The sequence below is a fragment of the Haliaeetus leucocephalus genome, unplaced genomic scaffold (assembly GCF_000737465.1).
Source record: "Haliaeetus leucocephalus isolate CR32 unplaced genomic scaffold, Haliaeetus_leucocephalus-4.0 Scaffold906, whole genome shotgun sequence".
In the NCBI taxonomy this organism is placed as follows: domain Eukaryota; kingdom Metazoa; phylum Chordata; class Aves; order Accipitriformes; family Accipitridae; genus Haliaeetus; species Haliaeetus leucocephalus.
In genome coordinates this window covers 2,008,299-2,031,621 of record NW_010973342.1, presented here as the reverse complement: position 1 = coordinate 2,031,621, position 23,323 = coordinate 2,008,299, and the positions used below count along the sequence as shown (strand labels likewise).

The following is a 23,323-nucleotide window of genomic DNA, read 5'->3' as shown; positions in this document are numbered from 1 at the left end:
GGGTTGGGAAAAAGAGGGGGGGGGGGGGAGATCATCGTAGAATAAGGATATCCCCATAGGGACATATACCAGTAAAACTGCAAAATCACACTTTAATTTTTCCAGTAAAGCTTTTTACAAGCTGTATCATTAACTGGCCATGTACAAGACACTGAATGGCCAGACTGTGAGAAACAAATTATAAGACCTTGAAATATGGCCATAATAAATTAATATACCCACTGCTCAATTAAACATGATTCACATTTTTTTATAGAAGGAGAGTAATTTCAAAAAACATGGGTAAACACTGATGATCACAAGAGCTGTGAGCTCTCCCAAGGCATTAACCAGCCAGGAAAAACAAAAGCTTGGAAGAAAATTCTTCCAACATTCCTGGTGTATATTTGTGCAACAATACTGGAGTTCATGGAGATACTCTTTATTCACATGTCCCATTAAAAATGTCATCCTAATATCATGGAACCAGAGTAATTTTGACCAAACTCAAAGAAAAAAGAAGTCAGGTTTTCTGAGGATGGGAAAAACTTGAAATACCCATGCAAGGCAGACAAATTAGATCAATCAGATGGTATGGCACCCAAATAAATCTGCTGAGCAAAAGTTTGCAGGAGGTTTTCTATGGGCAAACAAATTGTTTCCAATCCCACCCTTTCTTCTTCTTGTCCATTTATATCAAGAACTCTCAGATTCTATTTTGTAGAAAACAAAAATATCAAATTATTCTTAAAAATGCTGAAACAGGACTTTGCAAGTATATTTAGGAATAAATCTCAGAAGACTTGCACTGTCTCAGCATTTTTATGTCAATTTTATTGTATTTGTACTGATATCATTAAGCATTCTATCTGGCAGAATTTAAATGTAAGCAATTCATAACAGAATATTTTGAAATAAAGTAATGTAACACATTAACTAGAACTTTCAGTTACACCGTACAATTTGTCAAATTGCCAACAGAACAACTCATTTGAAAAGACAGATTGTTGCTTATTCTTTAGCTGTCACTTGTGTTACTTCACTTCAGCTACTTTTGCCTGACACTTGGCGCGGAGTTAGTCAATCATACTGACGGCTGCCTGATGATCTCTGATAAAACGCACAAACAAAACAGAGATTCTAGTGACTCATCCATCAGCCCAGAGAGTAACTTGATACCCCAGATAGTGGCTCCAGGGAAGAAACCCCTGCCAGCCACACATGCCAGTAGATATTATTGACACAATCTAGTCATGGCATCCTTCCCAAGACTGGGAAATTACTGGGATAAATTACTTGGACTTGCTGGATTAAAAAATATCTTAAGATTCTGAATCTGTAGATTTTCTAAGTATTTTTGCAAACTCTGCCTGCTAAGGGCTTCTTTTGAAGTTAAGGCATTTAAAACAGCTACCTGATATGAAAAAAAACCAAACTAAACCAAACCAAAAAACTTTGCAGAGTGTGTAGAGATTCTCTGGGCTTGGTCCAAACACCTCTGGAGATGCGACCAGACATCTTCCACCGTGGACTCCACTGAGACCACCACCAACTTTTGTATTAGCCACCCAACAGTTACAATGCAACGTGAGCATCCTGCCACCCTCCCTTCTGAGTGGCTCAATTTTCCTTTCATGTGATAACTCGCCCATATATTTTTATCTCCTGCCTAGCGTTCCACAGGTGGAGCACAAATAAGACCTTATAAAATGATGCCGTTACAGAAATAATGAGTATGTCCACTGTCTGCCACTTTCCCTCTCCCATTCATAGGCACATACACAGCAATAACCTTCATGCATCTTAAAAGCTGCAACTGCTCACTCATGTGTGAAAATGAACCTCAGATTTCTACCAGTGATGAGGACAGAAGCCTAATGGTTTCGTCCGAATTAGCTCTTGAACTGGGTCATATATATTTTAATGAAGTAGAAGCTAATGTGGGGGCTGGACTCAGGAAGCTGGATGCTAGATGAGCGCCCGTGATTGCTTTTGTCCTTGGTTTGATTAGTTTGGCAATCACAATCATTTACATAAATTGTGAACATCTTACAAAGGGGGAATCACATCACAAGGGGGTGGGAGAAAGGAATGTACAGCCTATTTATAAAAAGATTTTAACGTGCAAATAAATGCCAGGTAATTTTATTCTCTACCCATGTCTTCCCCATGGACAAAGCAACTCAGGTAGCTCAGGCAGGACCGCACCAGGACTGCCTCACGGGGATAAGCACAGATTACCATGAGAAACACAACGAACGTCAAGTAAAAGGAGATGGAGAGTTTTCCGTCTCATCCCAGTGAATGGGTATGCACGTTCTAGCAACAATTATAATCTCCACCAAACACACCACTAAACAAACATTTAAAATTTGCCCTAGTTTGTCAATATGGCCTTGTCTCAGTGGATTCACCCTTCTTGAGCAACACTGCAATTCACTGACTTGGTCACAAAGCACAGATGTGCACAGAAAATGATGGTATCCAGTCATCCAGTTTATAATCAAGCATGAATCCCAATGGAATTAGACAAGCATTAGGATGTAAAGAACTTTCATTTGCCCACAAAACTGAGGCAAGCTGCAAGCTTTTCCACTGGCTGGTGTGCTTTCAGATATGAACTCAACCCATCTACCTCAGAGGAGAACACATAATGTGCATCCTGATGCTCCTTCCTAGTCATTTTGGCCGAGCACACCAAGAACTTCATTACCCTTCACTGGCTTATGGAAAGGGTCCTTTCACATCTTTATTTCACATACTGGACTGAGACAACCAAAACATTTCATCTTTGCTGAGCAGTAACTAGCAGGTGTTACCAACTTCATGATACTTCCAATTCTTCAAGGAAGCCTTTTCTCCCATACTTTTATCTGTTGCACAGGTGACTCAACATTATGTAAAAAGATATATTAATAAAAATAAAGACAATAGGTCACAGATGACTGCACTGGGCATTAAACCTGACTCAGTGGTGTCATGGAGGGAATTACCCATTTAAGCACACTAAATAAGCACTATCATCTCCTCTAGGAAATTATCATCTTCCTGAAACACTCAGAGGTTAAAAATGCTGATCTAGGAATATCCCAGTGATATTAGGGAAACACAGGTTTCACTGAAGGCATCACTGCTGCATCTCCTTCTGTAAATTAAAGAGTGCCAGGGAACACCCCCGAGCACTGGAATTCACCTGTCCATGCTGGGAGCCTTTGAGGGGCCCCACACTCCCAAGAGGAGGAGCAGTTGGAGCTACCCTGGTTTGGAGGGCACACTCGTCGGGCAGAGGTGTGACAGTCCTGGGCTGTCCCCACAACTGTCACCCTCCAGGCCAGCGTGGTCCCAGGCCTGTTCATGTTGGTACTATAGGTCTGTCCTGCCTACGGACTTTGTGATTATCCCAAGTAGGGAAACTGTGGGTCTCCTTGCCAAAAGATGTCATGAACACCACAATTTTACATGGCCTTCAGGGGAGTACTTCAGTTGGACAAGTACTTAAGAGATCCATTGAGAGTTACTGTGTAAATGAACCCTATCAAGTTCAAGAAGTCCCCTGAGCTAAACATTGTTTGAGGCTGAGAGAACATTCACGAAGTATCAGACACGCTTGTCCCCTTCTTACCCCCTGGGTCTGCTTATTATGGCCGCTGTTGGAGACAGGATATTGGGCTAGATGAAGTCTTTGTCTGAACCAGTACAGCTGTTATGTTATTATGCAGAAGCGGTAACATCCATAAGAGTTTACTGCGACAGAGCAGATGTGAGGAAATGTTCAAGAAAACAGAGGAGCTGAGAAGTAATTTGGCAAGTAAGTTTTGGCAGCAGTGCTGGCTTAAATAGCCTCCCTTCTCCCTGACCTCACCCACTTATTCCCACCACTCCCTTTGTGCTTGTACAGCTGTTTGCGTAGCCACATTGTGAACCAGGCTAGAAAAACGATTTGGATGAGACACCTCTCTTCTTTTCTTTTTTTCCCCCCTTTCTCTGGGTTATTTTTCAGCCAGATCAGTATCCAGATTTAGGTGCTGCACAGCTGAACAAATAGTTTGCCAGGACAACACAAGAAGCAGCACAAATCAGGAACACGTGTCCAGGGCCAGGAGGTGCTTACGTTCAGCATAACCAAAGCTTAACCAGGACCATCACCATCATCACCACCACCAGCCCACAGCCTGAGAATCCTCGGGGTAATGGAAGTGACTCTGCCCAGAGTGGGAGCAGGACTTGTTACCCAGCCACAGTAACGACTGAGAGGGCATTCTGCCTACCTGGTCTAGAAAAGACGGACCTTCAATACAGATCAGACAGTGAAGTGAGAGGAAGTTGTTCGTACAGACATTCCCTGCATTGTAATTCAGACAAAAGTAAGAGCTCTCCTAGGAGAAACCAGGCCACGTTCAGTTAAAAATGGGACAGGGCCCAGGTACCTGTAAATCACCTGAGGATGTTCCTGCTAAGCAGAATTACTGTGTCTCTTAAACAGTAGTTATTGAGTACATTTGGCTTTGTTAGTTCTCTGGGCAATTTCCCGATTAGGAACATCCTGATTAAGTGGAAAATGATACACTGCCTTTGCATTCTCTATAAACAACATATGGTAGTTTACTACCTAGGCGCACACAGGCTGAGCAGAACACAAAGCAGAGGGACGACTTGGGTACTATTAATGTCTGCTTTCTGAACATGGACAGTAAATGACAACTTGGCCTCCATCTCCTTACACAATCCAGTCTGACACCTTTGCCTCACAAGAAACAGGAATAACGCATTAGGGAACCGCAAGATGCCATAAAAAGCACATGCCTTTTCTTTCTCATGTATGCCGCACTTAAAAGCAGGCACCACTGTTCACACTGCTTTCCTAACAGGCTGACAGAAGTAGGAACCAGCTCCTGCCAGCGGTCGCGTTACTTTGATACAGGTGGGCCAACAGAACAAAGTGCAGTATTCAACAGAATACTTTTACTGCCTTACAATAACAGTAGCAGCCACTAAACAGTGGCATAAGTGCTGGCAGCCAGATTATACAGCCTGAATGACTTGAGGGCTCTGACTGCATATACTAAACTCCTCTCAAACAACATACTACCACACCTTCCTGGATACTATATCCCAGGTCAGCTAGAGGAAACCAGCAGCAGCTGCATATGGATAAATTAACAAATGAACTGGGACACTACAGACAGCTTGAACTCTGGACTTCATTATGTTCAAAACACAAACGCAAGTCAAACACATACAAAACAAGCATCAATCAAAGTATTGATGTTGTCACTCTAGACTGTCTCCTTCTGATAAACTCTTTGAAGGTGGAGGAATTAGGTGAATTCCAACAGAAAGGTCATATAATATGACTGTACAGAACCACAAGAGAAGAAACAGAATTCAGACACAAAAGCTGATTTCTAAGAACCCCCAAAACTAAATTCACTTCACCTCTCTCAACCCTTGAGATGCAACTGTCTCTGGTAGATTCTCCCAATACATACATACCAGCTAAAATTAGGCTCATGATTGTGACTCATCCAAGTGGCTGTCAATCTCTTAGTTAAAAAAAGAAACAATTCCAGCCGTTGTGTACTGCACACAGCCTTGTGCTGCACAGGATGCTTGAATCCAAATTGGTGCAAAGCAGCTTCATGGCTTCAGAGTGAAAAAACAACACAGGCAATGTATTTCTTAAAAGTCAAGATCCTTTCTGATACATTATTTAAAACCACAGAAAACACAATTGCCTGTGCTGATTCTGCTCAACAGCTGGATTTTGAGAGATTGACCAAGTATCTGATAAGCCCATTTGCTTGAAAAACATTTTTCTGGCAGTCAAAATGATTCTGTGTCTGTACTGGTACTCTACCTGTTAAAGAAAAACTACACCGTGTTAATCAAAATAGACAACGCTTTCAGTGTTAACCCAATTACCTGAAAAGCACTGTCACACCTCTGTATCAAAGCACACCAAACCAAACCAAGCCTGACTTAAGACAGTCTCATCAAGAGCCACGGGAAAAATTGCTTCTGAGCAATTATGTCTGTCTGTTTAAACTGGAGTCTCCTGCAGCAAAGAACCCCACCTTCCAAGGGTGATAAGCAGTCAGCTCATGTTTAAGTCACTGGAAGCAAGAGGCAGTCAGTACTTCTGGACATAAACTCCCTAAAGAATAAATTATAACAGAAGGAATCCAGCGGGCCTGCCACTACATTTAAAGACAAAATTCCCATTGAATTCAGCAAGACAAAAGTAGGCTTTGATATACGTTCCACACAAAGTTGCAGCAGACTTTGGTCTGTCCCCAAAAGGGACAGAGTTGTCACAGCACTCACGAAATGGAAGGGAGAGGGATACTAGAATTGAAGATGCTTCTGCCTGCAAACAATATTATATTCACTGGGAACTTCTTTTTTACCACGCAAGCTCTGGAGCTTAACTCTGTTACAAACTGAAAGCCGCAATTGCACTTACTACCATCAAATCTAGTCCTTTAATGTATGCCACGGAACTCACTCCCTTTATATTACGAAGCAAGATTAACGTGTCCTTGCCACGGTAAATCTGGGCCAGAGGAATTTAAAAGGAGAGCTCTGTGCTTTGGTCCTCATGTGATGAAAGGGAAGTTAGCCCCCAGTTTAGCTGTAAGCTCCTCTGTTCTCTATGCCCTCTATATGTGATGAAAATGAGATTGGAATGTGGCCTCAAAACTTTACCAAAACAGTGGAATATTTTTTTTTTTAATAAAATGCTCAAACATTCTGCCCCAGCCCATGGAGCCAGCATGCTTATGAATCCAGAGTACCACAAAGGAGCCCTTATCTCATCAGTATGATATTGCACATGTCTCTAAGAAGCTATCAAACTGCTCACTAAGAAACTGCAGTTCATCTGTTTTGGTGGGGGGTGGATCAAACCAGGCTGTGTTTAACAGCACAGTCTTGATATTCAGAAATGTATTAGATGGTTACATTTGCACATGACAACTGCACTATGTTTGGGCAACAGGTCTGAAGAAATCTCCTTCCTTATATTATAACAATAACTGCCTTTATTCATAAACCAGAAAATAACAGTTACTGGTTGATCAAAACACTCTCATAATCAGAAAACTCACTGTCCAGCAGTCCTCCTGGTGTCCTTTTCAGTCAGGTAAGACTTATTAGGTTAGCTTAACAGAGGGACAAAAAATTAAGCTTGTGTAGGTCAAGGCTGACATTCTCAAACTTGGCTGTCTCACGTTATGCTCCTAAATCCACATTTAGTTTTCAGTAATGCTGCAAACCCCCACACAATATAACACATAAAGACACTGTGGGAGTCAGTGTCTATAAAAATCAGAGCAGTCCTATTTACATACTTAACTACAAATTTGGATGTCTAACTTCAGATATCAACATTCAATAAATGTTGGCCTAAGTGATTTATTTAAGGCTGCAAAGACAGTCAGGGTTAAGGACTGGACATGAAACCAGATGACCTCACCTATGGTGCTTCTGCCTAACCAAAGCCTTCTCAGCGTGCAAATGCAGTTATCTGTGAGCTTCTAGCACAGAACTAAGAGTTGGAAAAGACAGACAGCTGTGGAGAGAGATCTGCATGAAAAGGGCCATGCATGGAAAGCTCTCTTTCCTTCCATATGGAAGCTTAATAAGCAGGGTCCTGAAATGAATATATCCACGTCTCAAAGGCAATTACATTCAGTTCCTCCAGCAATGAACTTCCAGAGGACACTTCACTCACTCTACGCTCCTACAGTGTGCAACTTACATTAGGAGATGCACCCAACTCCAGCACCCAAAAGAAAAGAAACCACAGTTGCTGTTCAGTATATTTTTCACTCTGTATTGTATCAACATCCAGAAGGACAATTAATAACAACTAATAAATCTGTGATCTGGGTGCTCTGCAGAAGAGGTGGCCGGGAATAGCTGCTGGAAGAGCAGCTGCTTGCCTGCCCTGCCCTGCTCTCCGGGAGGCCAGAGCCATGGGGGGCATCAGGGAAGCCCTGGTGCCTTCCCTCTCAGCACACGTAATACGCACATGTGAATCTGCACCGACACGCAGTTACGCTCCATCTATCGCAAAACCATGGAAAATGCAAATTTAAGGCCATAACTCTGCCCACCCCTGTGCCACCGTGCTTAGCTGAGGTAGTGCGTGTTGTGTGTCATGTTTGATCACTGTGCTCTCAAGGACATCAGCAAGGGCCAGGCAGGAGGAAGTGGGTTAGAAGCCGTGCATTTCTGATACACCACAGAAAGTCCTTGCTTCTTGGACTTCAAATTGGATCCACATTGTTTCCCTAGCACAGTCTATTATTTCCCAGGCTCCAGAAGGTAGGGTGGGGCCCAGCCCCCTGGCAAGCTATCCGAATCTCCCACCCTCTGAAGGACTCCCAGCTTAATGTTAGGATTCAACAGGGATTCAGGCAAACAAAGGAGGGGAGATGTGCGGATAAAAACAACAGCACGATGCTTAGTTTGGCTGAGTGGTGTTTAGCACCGCCTACTTCTCATAAGTATATGCATATTAATTAAAGATATTTCATAAACTAGTAATGTTTTGCTTGACCAGCTTCTGGCAAGCACTGTGATATGCTTGAGTTTTTAGGGGATAAGGCAATGAAAAATATTGCACGTATCAGGTTCAGTACTGAAAGGGACGGACACAAAAACAGCCAAACACCACAGCTTAAAGAGGCAAGATGGGAGGAATATAGTAAGAAGAATCAAGTACTTTTCATATTATTTTAAGGTGGTAACATGAGGTTTATTTCTTCAAGAGATGGGATTGTTTCTCAAGGAACTGAGCCAAATCCAACAAAAAGCTAACAAGACACAGACAATAAAGTACTGCCAGCAAGTACAACAGCTGTTTTTCAGCTCACTTAGTTTAACCTGTCCTTGCCTTTGGCAGAAGACTTTTGATTTTAGCAAGACAACTAGGATTTCATAGCAATACTGAACAAACATTTTATAGACAACATAGAGAAAAAAGTGTTTCTGCATTCTCTATGCATTGTTTATCCAAGATGGACACTGGGTGTTTCCCTCACCTTCCTCCATTTGAAGTAAAGTGTAAAATTCACAGGGCAGAGTTAAGCCACTGCAAAGTGCTTCTGAAAATCTCACCCTCAGTATGTTCCAGTGTTTCTCTTTACACTCCCCTGAGGTGGTAATTTATTTTATTAAACAAATAGTCTACACTGGAACTAAAACAACTTATTACAGGTATTTCTTAATCAGCTTCATCAAGCTCAACTGAAAAAATATTTAGCTTGTTTTTTAAAGAGTTCCGATATTTGCATTTAGAGGATTATTAAGTAGGAATTAAGTCATGTTCCTGACATATCTGGGATTTGATTAACAAGTAATAAAAATGTCTACATTACATCTTAACAAAATCCAGAGTTGTTGCCTTAATAAAATACTATCATGCAATTTAAGCTTGCAGAGTATTTTGCTGATTTTAAAATATCATACCCAGTCCTTGTGCTGGGTATGTATTAAATCACAAGATATATATTGCTTCTCTCCTGAAAGGAAGAGGAAAGGGGCAGCTGGACTGACGTAAGGGTCGCCTGATCAGAGCAGCAGAAAAGCAAACATTCTCCTGGAAGTTCGGAGTTCCTCCACTGCTAAATGTTTCTTCTGGTGCCAATAAAGGGAGGATATGTCACAAGGGGAATATCTGCCACTTCAGCTGTAATTAAACTTGTTGCTGAGTAAGATCCATGTAAAAGTAATTCTTGATCCACTTCAGCTGGTGATTATTTCCCCATGGAAAAATGAACGACTTTTAGCAGGCAGTGATGAAGGCATGGGGTTGAATACAAGCACAAAAGAGCCACTTGGATGGGAACAGGCATGTTGGAGGTTTTAATCTTTGCAAGCGTTTTAAAGCAGGGTACAAGAACCTGCCTCCTTGTAAGACTACTTTCAAAACAAGTCAATTGCACCTCCTCACCAGGGGTCAAAATTGCATCTTTCCTATGGCTTTTCCCCCGATAACTGGTATTTACCACATTACTTATTACAGCAAAATCCCTCCTTCATGTACAAATTTCTGCATTTAATCTCTAAATGTGCTTCATAAAAGGCTAGTGAGCTTGGTACCTTTCCCAAGCACAGGTGTGCAGCCAGGTGTGAACTAACGGTCCATAGATGGAGCCAGTGGAGTTCAAGGCATTACAACTGGAATTAAACTAAGTAAGTATTTAGTGCGATTTCAGATGCCTTAGTGTACCCCACCTGGCTGATCTAAAAAGGCATGTATTTTTCCCAGGTCCAGTATTCTGCCAATTTCATGTATATTCATAGGATATTGGCCTTTCAGCCAGCCAAAGTGGCACTAGGTCAGTATGTTAAACGCCTGAATTGCCCTGCAGTGTCTAGACACCCCATTTATTTGTCTGCGCCCACCATGCCGGGCTCCACCTCCCTCTGCCCCAGCCCGGACAGCAAGGAGGAGGCGAAGGGGAGGTGGGGTGGGACAGGGCGACGAGGGGCTGCGATGTGACCGCAGCGAGAGGCTGTCCCCACGCTGACAGGAGCAAGAGTGCGCCGTCCGTCATGGCCATTTTCCTCATAGGCCTGAGTTGCCATCTGTCCCACCGCATTTGAGTAAATCTGAAGAGAAACAGCACTTCTTCCCCGGCAGCCGAGGGCTGGGCCTTTTATCAGCCCCTGGCACCCCCCTCCCACCGGTTCTATAGTGGCTCGGTCACGGCAGGCAGAATGCGGGCAGGGGCCATGGTCACAGGGTGGCCGGTGAGGGTATAAAAAGGGCTGCGAGATGAGCCAGCCTAGGGGGGAGGAGAGCCTGTGGATGAGCAAAGGCTGAGGTGAGAGGACAGGGAAGAGGGCAGGGATGGGGACGGCTGGGCCACAGGCAGGGAGGCAGAGGTTGCCTGTGGTACAGCAGCTAGTGGCTGCTCTTCTTTGCCTTCTGGGGCCTCGAAGAGGACGCGACCGGACCATGGCCGCGCTCCTGTCTTCAGCTGCTCAGCCGGAGACAGTTATGACTTTCTACAAGGACATCGACAGAAAGGAATCAAAATAACACCATTTTGGGGCTATCTGCTCTTGGCACCAGCCCCAACAATGTAGTGGCCATGTCACACAGTGGGCAGCAGGCTGGTGGTGGGGCTGGTGACACGGCCATCCCAGGACGGGTGTCTCTGGGCTGCTGGAGAGATGTGGGACTGACAGCCTTGGCCTGAGGCTGGGAGAGCCCTGGGCTGGGGTTGCCCATGCTAAGCGAGGGTGGCTGCTCTCGTTGTTTGTACATATTGTCTTGTTTTTCACAGCCTCAGGCCCAGACAGGGACACCGCTAGACCCTGGCACACTGCTGTCCCCTTCCTCCTCAGCCACTCAGCTGGAGGTTTCTGCAAAGCTCGTGACCTGAGGACAAGGAAGCACACACAGCCCCAGTCTGCACCGCGCCATGGTCTCACGGGCAGCTGGAAGCTCCCCACAGCCATGGACAAGGGTTCCTCTGCGACACCCACCTTCTCCATCTGAAACTTATGTCAAAATAAAGTTTCTGATTTATGGGGGGGAAAAAAAAACCCACAAAAAAACCACAGAACATTTGTAGTGAATGGAGCTACATCTGGCTGGTGACCCGTCACCAGCAGTATTCCTCAGGGTTCAATTCTAGGGCTCGTTCTGTTCAATGTATTTGTCAACTATCTGGACGCAGGAGTTGCATGCACCATTAGCAAGTTTGATGACTGGAAGGTGCTGTTGACTCTTTTGAGAGACAGGAGACCTTGCAGAGGGACCTAGATAGATTGAAGCATTGGGCAATGATTAGTAGGATGAAATCTAACAAGTCAAAACACCAGATTCTGCACCTAGGATGGAGTAACGCCTGGCACAAGTACAAATTGGGAGAGGAGTGGCTGCAGAGCAGCCCTGCAGAAAGGGATCTAGGGGTGCTGACAGCAGTGTGCCCTGGCAGCCAAGAGGGCAAACCCCATCCTGGGGTGCATCAAACACAATATAACCAGCTGGTCAAAAGAGGCGATTGTCCCGCTGTATTCAGCATTGGTGCGGCCTCACCTCGAGTACTGCATGCTGTTCTGGGCTCCACAATTTAAGAAGGATGTGAAGGTCCTTGAATGCATCCAGAGAAGGGCAACAAAGCTAGTGAAAGGGCTGGAAGGAATGTCCTATGAGGAGCGGCTAAGGGCTTGTTTGCAGAAAAGGAGGCTGAGGGGTGACCTCATTGCTCTTTACAGCTTCCTGAGGAGGGGAAGAGGAGAGGGAGGTGCTGATCTCTTCTCCCTGGGATCCAGTGATAGGACACATGGGAATGGTTCAAAGCTGTGGCAGGGGAGGTTTAGACTGGACATTAGGAAGCATTTCTTTACCGAGAGGGTGGTCAAACACTGGAACAGGCTTCCTAGAGAGGTGATCGGTGTCCCAAGCCTGTCAGTGTTTAAAAGGCAGTTGGACAATGCCATTAGTAACACGCTTTACATTTTGGTCAGCCCTGAATTGGTCAGGCAGTTGGACTAGATGGTCATTGTAGGCCCCTTCCAACAGAAATAGTCTAGTCTAGTCTAGTCTAGTCTATTGTAGGTGATAAGTCTCTTTGGTTGGTTTGATGGGTTTTTTTGAATAATCAACATATTTTGCTTCATAAACAAACAAAATGCAGTTCAAAAGCACTCAGTTCATGTTCATACTTCCACTAAAATGAAACCATCATCTTGCAGTAATCTTGTGGTAGATAGATACATTAACCACAGCCAGATATGAGAAAGGAAAGAAGCAGCACTGGCAACTAACCTCCTCTCAGCTAGCAGGATTAAACCAGAAATAATTCCACCGACATCAATACAGACTCACTGCTATAAAAAAACACTGGCAAATCTTTAGACCATCTCTTTCTTTAGAAAAGCAATAGTTAATGCAGGCTGTGGAAATCGGCTCTGGTTTAAAACATGCCATTGCTGACAGGCTACTCTCAACATCACCTGAGGGTCAGGTGTCATCAACCTACAGGTTAAAAGCTAATTTATTCTTACAGATATTTTCTTAGAGAACATGAGTTCACTAGGGCTCATAAAAGACACATTAGCCAAAGGTGAGGAGTACATCACTAGAAGACATCAACATACTTCTTTGGTCCCACATTCCCACTGCCTAGTGGGCATCTTCCTTAATCTGACCCTTTTTCCAGAAAACTACTGAAGACATTTCGTCTCTCGCTGTGCTGTTCAAGCATATGGTATAACTTCAAGCCTAGCTTAAACAATCTCCTAACTAGTGTATCACTATCACACTTTTATTAATCCTCTCCTACTTTAAACAGAGAAGACTAAATATTTATGGGAAAAGTGACTCTCTGGTAATGGCACTAGCATAGGACTTCAGCTCAAGCCCTTGCTCTGTAGACTTCCTGTGGAAATCCCCGCATCTTCCTGTTCGTGAGTTAGGTCTATCGGTACTTCTGTAAGGGCACAGTGAAAAATTACGTATGCTAAAAAACAGAGACTATGGTAACTGGGGCCATGCAAGTACCCATGATACACAAATACAAGATGTTAGAGATGATGCACAAAGCATATGAGAAATAGCTGGCTTCTAATCATACATTGCTTTTTCTGGCACAATAGCTCAGATAGGCATTTGGGAAATGAAAAGGAGAAGGTGCATAAAACTTATATTTGGAATTGTTTTGACTGCTGTTGCTTGTGCTAATTGCTCTAAAAAGGATTTTGTTTAATTGTTTAGATAGCATTTTAGGAAAGTAAAATCCACCACTAAGACAGGTCTTTGAGCACTTAAAACATTTCCAGAGGGATTTACGGACAAAATCTTTGGTGATCAAGAACAATCAAACACAATCCAAGTCCTGAATCAAAGCTTTAGCCTACTTAGGGCTTTTCATCTCCCTTGAGAAACCACAGTCCCTTGAAAGACTTTGGCAGACCTGGCTGGATACTTAGGTACTTAATATGCAACAGCAAGAGCGAACAAGCTTGTGAACAGCTATTAAATCACAATCAAGGATAGAGTCTAATCAAGTCTAAAAAGAGCAACATTACGTTTGAGCATGCAGTTTGTTATCAGCTGAACACATTACACCATTAAAAGCATTCACATAGGAATCTGATGAATAATTTCATAGATAGATGATACCAAATTTGAATATGAATACAAGGCACAAACTCACTCCGGGTTGAAACGCCTGCACCTCTCAGCTACACAGCAGCACCAGATATAATCCAGGACAGAAATGTGATGTTAATAGGAATATTTTACAAAGTAGGCATCAAAATGAGAGAGGGAAACAGCTTAAAATTTCAGCTTAAGGGAACAGCAGTGTGGCAGAGGGAACTCTTAAGCTACAAAACCTGCAAAGGGGGAGCTCATCAGAATTTCCTACCTCCATCGATTGGTTTCCATTCCCCACAGGAAAAATACAGATTAATACCAAATAATACCATTGTGCTCATTTCACAGAGATATAGATACAGAACGGCAAAGTACGTCTCCACCAGGGGCACAATAATAAATAAATTAATACTTTAGAAGCGTAATTTATAAAGTATCGAGAGTCTTTCAAAAGTATTAACTCCAACAGCAATATGATGAGGTGTATCTCTTTTAGTCCCCTGTACAGAGGGATTAAATGAAGCTAAGGGAAAAAAAAAAAAAGGAATCCGTGTTTCCAAACAGGGACCTCAAATTAGGCTCCTCAACATTAGATAGATGTAGATTTTCAAAAGTGAGTGGTGAGCTGACTCGCACTCATCTCCATATTAGGCAACCTTAACTGGACCTAATTTTCAGAAAGTACTGTTTTCTCAGTCCTTTCAAATGATCCTTTTTAAAAAACCCTCAAAATGGGTATCCAAAAATCTTAAATATTTTAAATAATTAAATCGCTATAAATATATTATTATAATTAATCACTTTTAAAACTCTTTGGTTTGCTATCTTAATTTATTTCCATAAGAGCTAGGCCCTTGGTCTTTGTAAGGGTAAAAAAGCAGCATATCACTTCTGGGAAAAAAAACAGCCATGTTCATCTAAATACTTGAGCATAAATTTCAGAAAAATAATTTTATTCATACAAGTTTGTGAAGTGTTCCCCAAACCACATTTTGTGTTCTGTGTACAGAGCACATAGAACAAAGATGTTCAGCTCTCTGCCTGCGATGCTTAGACGCTGTGGTAACACAATAAGAAACAGCAACAACAAATGAGGACAGCCAGCACCAGCATCCCAAAGTCCGCACTCCCAGCATCTTACAGATCTGCCTGGAAAACCAAACCCAGGAGTGCCAGCCCCTGCTCCATGATAGAGCACTTTACATCATTCCACACTAAATGTAAAAGTTAAGTAAGTTAGGTATGGCACTTTCTTAAAGCTGCCTCTGTTTTGGAGTATGTCAGCAGACAGAACAGCAGCAGTGTGCACGTGACGGCACACCAGGGATGTATGTAGTTTCACTGAACTGTCAGCGTTCACCAGCTTAACTGATCACCAACGCAATCCAGTCTTACTAAATAAAACTTAATGAAGCAGGACCAGTGCATTTCAAGGCCCTAAATAAAAAAAAAAAATTAAAAATGCACAAACAGTGACTGCTAAAGGGAAATGCGCTAGGGATGGGACAAAGGGTGAGTCTCATACACTCTGACATGTAAGCTGCTAGACACTGAATCAGTGCACCATTAAAAATTAATTTGGCTGCAAAAAGTCTTCTTGGCCTACCAGATCTTCACAGAATGGAAGTTTCTACTCCCACATAGAAGGCTCCCCATTAGGGAATAAAAAGTAGACAGGTAGTGGAAAACTTTATTAACAACCTAGAATCAGTTATGGACCGGAGAATATTCAGAGCCCAAAGTCAGACGAAGAGAACAGATAACAATGAAGAGAGAGCTAAAGAAAAAACAGTAAAATGAAAATAAAAATAATTGAGCACTGCAATGTATTTCAGCTTGGTTACATGGTCCTAAGGGGCACGTTGAACACTCTGAGCCATGGCAAGGGCACTGAGAACCGGCAGGAGTGTCCGGCACACCACAGGACTGAGCTCTCTAACACAAACCAGAGCTATTACCATTACATGCATTTTATAACATAATCAAGGTGCAGGCATGTATCCAATGCGTGTATCTCCCAACGCCTGTTGGGAGACAATGGAAAACATTATTTCACTTTTGTTTTAACTTGCACCGTGGTTGGAAAGAACAAAGTCTCAGGTTCCAAAGGAAGAGTCACATGAATTGATACTCTTGAAAAAAACAAGAACTTTGGATTCCACTTTTCCCCTCATCTCAGTGGAGTCCATAGTACCAAACTTCAGAAAACCTAAAAAATATCACTATGTATCCCATGGAATCCAATTGGATATAGTATGTGTGTAACCATACCTGATACCAACACTCCCACCACATATTTGTAGGCCTCCCATTACCAGCAACTGGATGTTAATGAATTAATTCTCAGGATACCTATACGAACATAAGGAACCATCATTATTCCCATTTTACAGATTCAAAGCAGAAGCTCAAGATCCCAGAGACTGGCCACTTTGATCTGGCTTCTGTTGATCTAAAACTGTGATCTAAAACAAAGGATTGCTATTACTATGACTTAAAGGATTCCATTTAAGTCAATCTTCTAACCAAAATTCTCAAGAAATTCCATACAAACACTTCAGGAAAAAATGGATACACTTCATGGCACAGTCTAAACTTAGACTATTCTGCAGTTTTTCCACAGGATGGTTAAACTCATCCCTAATATGTGGTTTAATTCTCCTTGTAGAAGGTCCGGTCCTAAAACATCCACAGTGTGGATCAATGAATGTAGTCACTCCCTGTGATCCCAGGACTAAAGAAGCTTCAGCTTAAATTCATACTTACTTCTTAATTCATTGTTGGGGTGGGGAGTGGTATTTTTTTGGTGTTTATAAACCGCACAAGACAGGAGGCCACTGCAATGACACATAAATGACAAAAAAAGTAACTAATATTTAGGCTAGCAACAAAGACAACACGGATGCATCCAAAACCACCACTTCTAAAAATTCTGTCCTACAGTCCTTAGCCAGGGAGATAGTGGATCACTTTATTTGAGACAAGTATCAACACCACAACTGTAGACACTAAATCCACTTCTTTAATCACCATTTATGCACTTTAACCAATGATCCTTTAAAGAAAAAGGTATAAATAATGCCTACAACAAGCAGCTGAAGCATTCTCCACGCTCCCAGCATCCATGCTCCTATAGCATCCTGCCTCCTCTTGCTTATTCTGCATCTAGCCCCCTTAAACCTCTTTACCCAGCAGCAAAAGCTCAACCAAAGGATGCTAAGCAGCCTCCTCCCAGCCTCATCTATTACTTGATTAGGAAGTAGCTGGCACTGAACAGAGCTGGATACTTGTCAAAGAGCAAGTACGCTGAATGCATGCAATACAGTAAATTACAGGCATATTTACTTTAATTTAATCCTTATGCATCTCCTTAAATCAGGAGGTGGAAAGCATAACCGTTTCTGTATTCAAAGTATTCATACTGGTTCCTAAACATCATTCTAATAAAGTAATAACAGTGAGCTTGTGGAAGGTATTTCTTGCAGTTTTTGTGTGCTCAACCACTCTTTCAGTCACCATTCCCCCTTTTCTCCCTTAAGCTCGGGCCACATAAAATCTAAATAGTTTATTGTATTTTCATAGGTAGCACAGACAAATATGTCATGATACTTTTGCACATAAACACTTTTTTTATTCATGCTATGCAATCTAAAAGACAAGACAATCAGCTGGCTACTGAACCTAAAATAGTTATTGGGCTTTCTCTGTGAAATGATGCAAGGATAGAAAAATGGAGTTAGATGGCAAAAGCAAGAGCCAGACCATCTCCTCTAATTAACGTCACACTAGATTTCTGGTTTCCTGGCAACTTTGGAGTTTCAGCCTTGTCAGATGGAAACTATTTGCTTGATAAAATTTTCAGAAATTCTCATCACTCTAATTTGCCAGTAAAACAGATTTTTACAGGGAGGACGAAGGGAAATTAAATTAGATCCTGTTTTCTTCTTAATCAAACTGATGAAAACAAGAAAAAAAAAAGCTGATAAAGTTATGACAATTCTATCATTTATCTAAAACCTACTCTTTGTTTCACATCAAAGACCCAGTGGTTCGACCTGGGTGTATACAACCCCCTTGGACATACTGTAATAAAACCTTAATCTGCATGAGCGAATCTGACTCCTTGGTTTTGCCAAAAATCTGTACACTCATTTGTGAACATAACAACAAGCATTTAAATGTCTCGGCCATTGGTACAATAATGAGAAATGCCCTTTCCACTTGGCTGTTAGAAAGCTTGTAAACTTCTGAGCAACAACAGTAATATAACCCCACACAGATGGTCCAAATTTAGAGTACCACAATCAGAAAAGATGACAAGAGGCCAACCTCATAATATGGCCAGAGACTTTGTTGTCATATAGAAGAAATTAATTCTGTCCAGTTCAGATTACTATACTGCACTTCTCAGTACAGCATCTGCGCATGTCCGTACCATACAATGGTAATAACTCCACTGTAGTCACAGGAAGAGAGTTGGATCCCTGGAGAAAACCTTTCACAATCCCCCTGTTCTGCTTCTGTGCCATATGGCCCAACTCACATCGCAATTTAATAAATGCAAGACTATGCGATCCCTTTGGTCTCTGAATCAGGCTCTGCATGCAAAAGTTTCCATCTTGCAATAGGATAAAAACAAATCTGCTTGAAAACCTTTTGGAAAGAGCATGACAGTTCTCAATTTCTATTTTTCTCATTCAGCTTGTCCAGGCTCACCCCAGTGGAAGCACAACATGCCTGGGCCAAATCCCATGAAAAGGTGCTCCTGGAATCATGTCAAAACTCATTTTGTGGTAATCCATGCACAAATCATGCTGTTAAAAATATGGTGCTCCTAAGATGACTTTGCTAAATACCTCTTCTACCAGTATCTAAGTACTGCTAAGAGACCTTGAATGTTAGCTTGATACTATTATATGGAGCCTTGGTTGTAATCAAAGTCCTTTATTTTTCAGAATTGCATGATTCAATTGTCAGAATATCCTGCAGATGCTTTTGAAGCTTTACATCCATTAGCCCAGCATATACTGTCAATGGTAAAAATATTAACTATCCTTCCACCAGACACAGAATGATGGGTTATTCTCATTTCAATTATCCCAAGGGCCAAATCTTTACTTTGTTTTGTTCTGTCTCCCAGCTACAAAAGCAAAACATGTCCTTTCAGTCTGGCTGACTTTCATCAGTGATTAAGGGGAGAAAGCAGAAAACCTATCAAATCTAAGGGACACTCAGCAACAGCCAAAATGTTCATTCCTTAGTGCCATGCTCAGACTAGATGAGCACTCAGTGCCATGGCAGACCACCAGCTTTCATACCACACTGTCCAGGAGAACTGCCACAAGCTGAACGACGCCAGGAATTCAGGGAGGGCAGACAGAGTCGGAGGATCACTTACTCCTGGCAAGGCAGCAGCTCCTGCTCTTACAGGCACTGTTTGGTGCAGAAAGACACTATCTTCCCAAAGGTGAGATAAGACTAAGTGAGACTGCAGCAGAAGGCAGCTTGCTCTAAAGAGAGATTTCTGTCTTTCTGCAATTTCTGTCTTTCAGCTCCCATTGAGTTCACATGCCAACGCTCCACATTTTTATTTTGCAGCTTTGAGCATCGCCCGACTATGAGCGATCTTTCTGGGGAGAAATACAAGTGTGGAAACTGTTATTTAACATGTAGAATATACAAAGTGGAATCATACAGAAATCACTTTCCAGCTGGCCTTGTTCTCCCACTCATGTGATAGTTTTCATATTCTTCTGGATTTCTGCTTATTCAAACTGCTGGAATATGGATGCTAGCCACTTTAACAGAGCGGCAAACTCAGTATCCATCACTGACCTGCAGAAAAGCCATCCTCTGATAAACACAAAGTTACTTTGAAAAATCCATCACATGTAACGAGATTCAAAGCATCATTTCTCCTGTGATTTTTCATTTTCCACTAGTTCGTTTGCTTTAATTTCTTTACTGCAGAAAACTGGGTCCTGCAGGAAAATAGTTAGGAAAATAGCATCTTTTCCTTTTACTTTATCCCACACAGCACAGACGTTCAAACTCGTGGTTCAGCACAAAGGAGGTCAATGTACTAATGGAATCAATAAACTTAAGTGTGATGAAGTAACTGCCACTTCAATTACTGTATAAATCGTAAATCATTTTCAAACTCAAGAAATGTCCTTCTATCAATAAACTATCTGTTTAAGCAATTGTTTAAAAATCAAAGTGTGATCTTGTAAACGTTTTGGGGCTTAGTTACACTGTACGTCTTACTCCTAACTTCTGCTTATGCCTCATTGCTTATTCCTTATTGACTCTGATTCAGAACAGCGTGAAGACAAACTGAAGGAGTATTTACAATTAGAAATTATGAAAATGGCCTCCTGCTCCCCACTTGTTCCCTCTACTCCTTAGTTGGTCACAACAGGATGCTGTGCTGTAAACATTTCTTCCAAGAAAACTGGGAGCATGGAGCCATACCTGTGCCCACTCCAAGCCACTGGTGCTGTCCAGGCGCAGAGAACACCATCTTCAAACAAGCTCTCTGCAAGCCACGATCAAGTTACCAGAAACTCTGAAACTCTACAGGCTGATCTGGTGCATGCTGATATGGACCAATGACTAAATACTCCTGTTAAGCTCTATATGCTGCATTGCCCTGGATGACATGTCTCTAACTCAGGAAGCAAACGCACAGGCATTTTTTCCCACCCTGGAAGTTTAAAATATGCTCCCTAGGTGACAGGAAGTCTTGTCTGCCCAAGTTAAAGATAAAGAAATACTCTAGCATGATATAGCATGACCTCCTCTTAACAGTCCTCATTCCCCAGTGAAGTGTATCACCCACTCACTCTCTCTCTCAAACACTGAAAGATGCTCACTGGCACAGAAAAGCAAAAGCAAGAAAGGCCAGAGACAGATTATTACTGTTTAAGTAGTATATATACAGTGGCATGAGGATGCACAGCCACCCTTAGATGGAACAAAAGCTTATCATCCTCCAGTCCAGGACAGATATGAGTTATTACACAGGAAGTGATAACCACTGGCAACACTAATTATCTAGTCCGAAGCAGAACATATGTGGGATCACAGACTACTGAAGCCTAGGTTATTAGACAAGTGGAGCCAATGCTTTCTCTGTAAACTTTTCCTAAAGATCTGCTACAGCTCAGCAGGCAAAATAATTTGCACTAGCTCTGCTTTTGGTGAATTCCTCTCTCCGCATTGTAGAACTTCAAAACTCTGTTCAGATTTCGGATTCCTCTGCGCTTTATGCTGCAGAAATGCATGGTACGAAACTGCCTTTTCACTGAAGTTTTATCTGAACAGACAAAAAGGATCAAAAAGAAAATAAAAGGTAGATTATCAAGGTCAAAGAAAAGATTGATTATGGGACTTGTTCAAAAATCAAATCTGGCTCTAGTAAAGCCAAAGTGAAAAATTGAGCCTGATGGCCATAACACAGTATCACTTTTCCCCATCACAAAACTCCCAAATCTCTAATATATTCAGACTTTCAACATGACCCCACACTATCTCAGAGCTCAACTTCCTGGCTCTCAGAGAGATGGTGGACTTGCCAATCACAATGGAAACTCCCACTGGCACAATCTCCTCTGTTCTTTGTTTCCAAAGTTCTCCCAAATTATTTTCAGAGCCTTTGTTACATATTTACAAACTTCACCTTTGTTTCTTTCTACAGCAAGAACACCACGAGCTCCAAAAACTCACTGACCGTATTTAAAAACAGTCCAAGCAGTAAACATTGTCAAATTCAGAGCCTTCTCTAATATTCAGTGAAACTACCTGACACCAAGTATTTTAAGATGTCTTTTGAAGACCCAAGACCTCTCTCTTCTGGCATGCTAAGCCTTCCTTCAGCACTCTCCTAAAGAGCACTGGCTTTGCATAGCCCTCAGCTAGTGAAGTCTTTGGATCCTACCAGTGGTAACTCTCATATTATAGCTCTTAGCGCTTCTTTACAACACAGGTCTCCTAGGACAGTGTACACAACTGCTAATAAAGCTTCACTGACCTCTGTAGTAATACATGGGAAATACACAGTTCCATACCTTCAGCATTTCAGTTTCCTCATGCTTAGTGGCAAGCCCTGCCCATATTCAGTCTTCCTCTACCTACATAAATGCCATTAGTAGTCTATGAAACTTACTCAACTTGCAATGTAAAGCACACAAGACAGTGAGGCATTTTGCTACACATGAACTGCACCAGAAACAGCCACCTAACGTGTGTAATTACCACAGCATTCCTGTGTGCACAGCAGACACACTTTGCTGACTAGTACCCCCTGTACCACTGGTTACTCTTCAACTTTTCCTCAACAGCTTCATCACACTGTCTGTAGCGACAGCTTGGTATAAGCACAGGCAATGTTTCTTCTTTGTTCTGTTCAGCAAGCTATGCACTTCTGTTTATCTGAAAAATCAGTTTAATTCTTGTAGACATAAAGCTCATTAACATTCTGGTATTTTTCTTCTGTTGTCTGAATGTCTGTGTAAGAAATTCTGCAGCTCTGAGGGTTTAACCAAACGCTTGGTTTTACTGTAACTCGCAGTGGCTGGCATTGGTCCTAACTTAATTTCATATTGCTCTCAAAAGTTGTTTTGAATTCACCAGCAAGAAGGGAATCGTGTAATTGTCAATGTTATCAAATCACATTTGTCACTTCTTCCTGTAAACACCCAGAAGGAATTTACTCCACTCAATAAATTCCAGATATCTGCCTAGGAAGACACAGGGACACTTAAACACTGTGCGGTAATAATCATAAAAGTGAGAAGCCTGCCTCTGAACTCCTATGTTTAATGCATTAACATCTGCTGAATATTATTACCTGCTTTACCGTAGCACCTATATGCCCTACTCCAAGATCACAATCAAAATCATACTAAGTGACATATAAGGTACTGTTCCAGAAGCATAGATTTCATATTGGCCACATGGGTAAGGGGACAGTGAAAAGTAAACATACAAGCAAGGCAACAGTGGTCATTATTTGTAAACATTTCAATGATTTTCTGGGGAGCACATAAATGAGAGGTTAAACTACAAAGTATTTCAAGTGAGACATAAATAAGTACATATACATGCACACAAAGCTTCTGATCCTTCACTGATTTTAGTAGAACTTAGTTTTACCAGCTGTTTATTTTGCTTATACAAAATTTACCTATGTCTATAATCCAGCAATGTATTATGAAGCTC

General features: G+C 42.0%; 1 protein-coding gene across 1 annotated transcript in view; it reads right to left on the bottom strand.

Moving 5' to 3' along the window:
• SORCS2 (sortilin-related VPS10 domain containing receptor 2) overlaps nt 1-23,323 on the bottom strand; it is a 571,075-nt gene that overhangs the window by 523,083 nt on the left and 24,669 nt on the right. The window lies entirely within an intron of this gene.